The sequence below is a fragment of the Sinocyclocheilus anshuiensis genome, unplaced genomic scaffold, assembly GCF_001515605.1.
Source record: "Sinocyclocheilus anshuiensis isolate Anshui unplaced genomic scaffold, SAMN03320099.WGS_v1.1 scaffold2368, whole genome shotgun sequence".
Lineage (NCBI taxonomy): Eukaryota > Metazoa > Chordata > Actinopteri > Cypriniformes > Cyprinidae > Sinocyclocheilus > Sinocyclocheilus anshuiensis.
The window spans coordinates 71300-73804 of NW_015544281.1; positions in this window are offsets into that span (position 1 = coordinate 71300).

Sequence of the window (2505 nt, forward strand, 5' to 3'; positions counted from 1 at the left end):
ACACACACACACACAGACACACACGCACACACGCACACACGCACAGACACACACAGACACGTTTATCTCAATAAACCCATCTATTATCAGACACTTTAAAAAGCAGAATGAATTAACCGTGTAAACAAATACACGTGTCAATGGTGTATTTCTATAATCACATCAGGAAGACAAATAAGAGGCAGCAAAACAATTAAATATGAAGTTACTTCGTATTCCTTTAAACAAAGCTAATGACACTTTTGACAATTGTTTTTGCCGATTGTGGGCAGAAATATGCTAAATGTATTTAAATATAGTAAATATGATTTAAAAAACATTAACTGATTGAGCAGAAAAGTGTGAATCAGGGTTATCATATTTAACTAAAACCATAAAAAGCATTCAGTGCTTAAAATAAAATAACTGAAATACCATAAAATAACAAACCCCTAAACTTATGTTATTTAGTTAGCTGCCAAAGCAATATTTCTCATATTATTTAGTTAATAAAAACTGAATACACAAATAAAAAAAAACACACACAACAAAATTACTAAAACTTCAACTAAAATCGAAATGAAAAGAGAAAATATAAAAATAAAAATTAATTCAAAATGTTAATAAAAACTAGTTTAACTTCATGTCTTAAAATAACTAAAACTGAAATAAAAAATTAATAAGAACTCAAAAATGACAAAAACATGCAACAAAATTACTAATAACTAACAAAAAAAACACAACAAAACTACTAAAATTTCAACTAAAATCTAAATGAAAAGAGAAAATATAAAAATAAAAATTAATTCAAAATATTAATAAAAACTAGTTTAACTTCATGTCTTAAAATAACAAAAAATTTATAAAAACTCAATAAATGACAAAAACATGCAACAAAATTACTAATAACTAACAAAAATTAAACATTAAAAATATATATATAAAAAAATAAATCAAAATATTCATGAAAACTAAAACACCACATCGACTATAATCCACAGTACACACTAAAATACAACGTTTGGGACTATCAGAAGCGGAACTAAAGCCCAGGATGTTGCTAACCACATGCATGTGTAAAATGATTAAATTTTTCCTGGAGCACAGTCATGTTCTGACCTGATTTGGCCGTGTTGATGAGCTCCGAGGCTCCGACAGCTCCGTGCACCGTCACCTCACCGTCCAGCAAACACAGCTCAAACTCCTCCAGCGGCTTCACCGAGTCTGAAACACACAGAGTTCAGAAAACACACCCAGCTGCATCTCGTGGAGAGATCTGACGGAGTGATCGTCTACCTTCTGTCGGCTCGGACTCGTAGATCGATAACTTTGTCCCATCCAGCACCACATACTTCCTCTCCCAGCCCTGCTGCCCTCTCTTACCGTTCCTACAAAAACACATCGAAAACAGCCAATCAGTGGCATTGTATAAATGTTAAAAATACATTTTTTTTGGTGTAGCTCAAATTGAACTTGGCTGGATTCATCAGGTAACAGCAGTAAAGCTTTAACATGAATAATTCTCACACATTATGATTTTTAAAACTGTATCAATCGTCCCATAACTTTCTACAGACGTGTGGAAAAGCACTTAATTCTGTGTGCTTTCCTGAAGCTCAAACTGTAGAAACATGACGCTCGCAACAGCAAGATTAGGGTTCGATTCCCAGCTAAATTAATATGATAAATAAAAGATAAAAGTATCTGTAATTACATGTAGTCTGTATAAACTGACATAAAATACGACAACATATATTTTTTGGTTCTGTGCAGCTGCCTTTAACCCACTGTGACATACTATTATAGTTAATATTCTGATTAGTATTTATCTTTATTTAGTTAAAGTTTTAGTAATTTTTTGTGTGTTTGTCATTTTTACTAGTTTGTTTTTAAGTATGTCTATATAGTTTTAGTTATTTTACTTTAGTACTTCAACGTAAAAACGAAAAAGTGTTGAAACTAGCTGAAATAAAATAAGTTTAAGTTTTTTATTATATTTTATTTCAGTTGTTTATTTTATTTCAATTAAATATTGTTTTTGTATGCACATTCCACAACACATTAGAATGGCATAAAAACGCTGGGAACAAGTGGAGAGAAACGGGTAAAATCCATGGAATAAGAGAAAAAAAATGTGTTGTTGTGCCTTTGGATGTCAGAATCAGAATGCAAATAATTTTTATATAACACTGTCGTCAAAGACGCCTTTTGAAGCTAAACGCAGACGTTTAAATGGACAGACTATGGATGAAACCTGCTATGATTATCCTACTTTTAAAGCACAAATTTGATTTAAACAATAGGCCTATATAATATTCATATAGGGGACATATTGTATTAGCCCTACAGTTGAAATACATGCATGAAATACTATTTAAACCTATAACATTTTATATAACATTTACCTATTTTATCTCACAATTCTGACTTTTTTCTTGCAAATGCAAGTTTATATCTCCTAGTTCGGACTTTATAACTTAATTCAACTCAACAATTGCAAGTTTGTCAATTCTGAGGAAAAAAAAA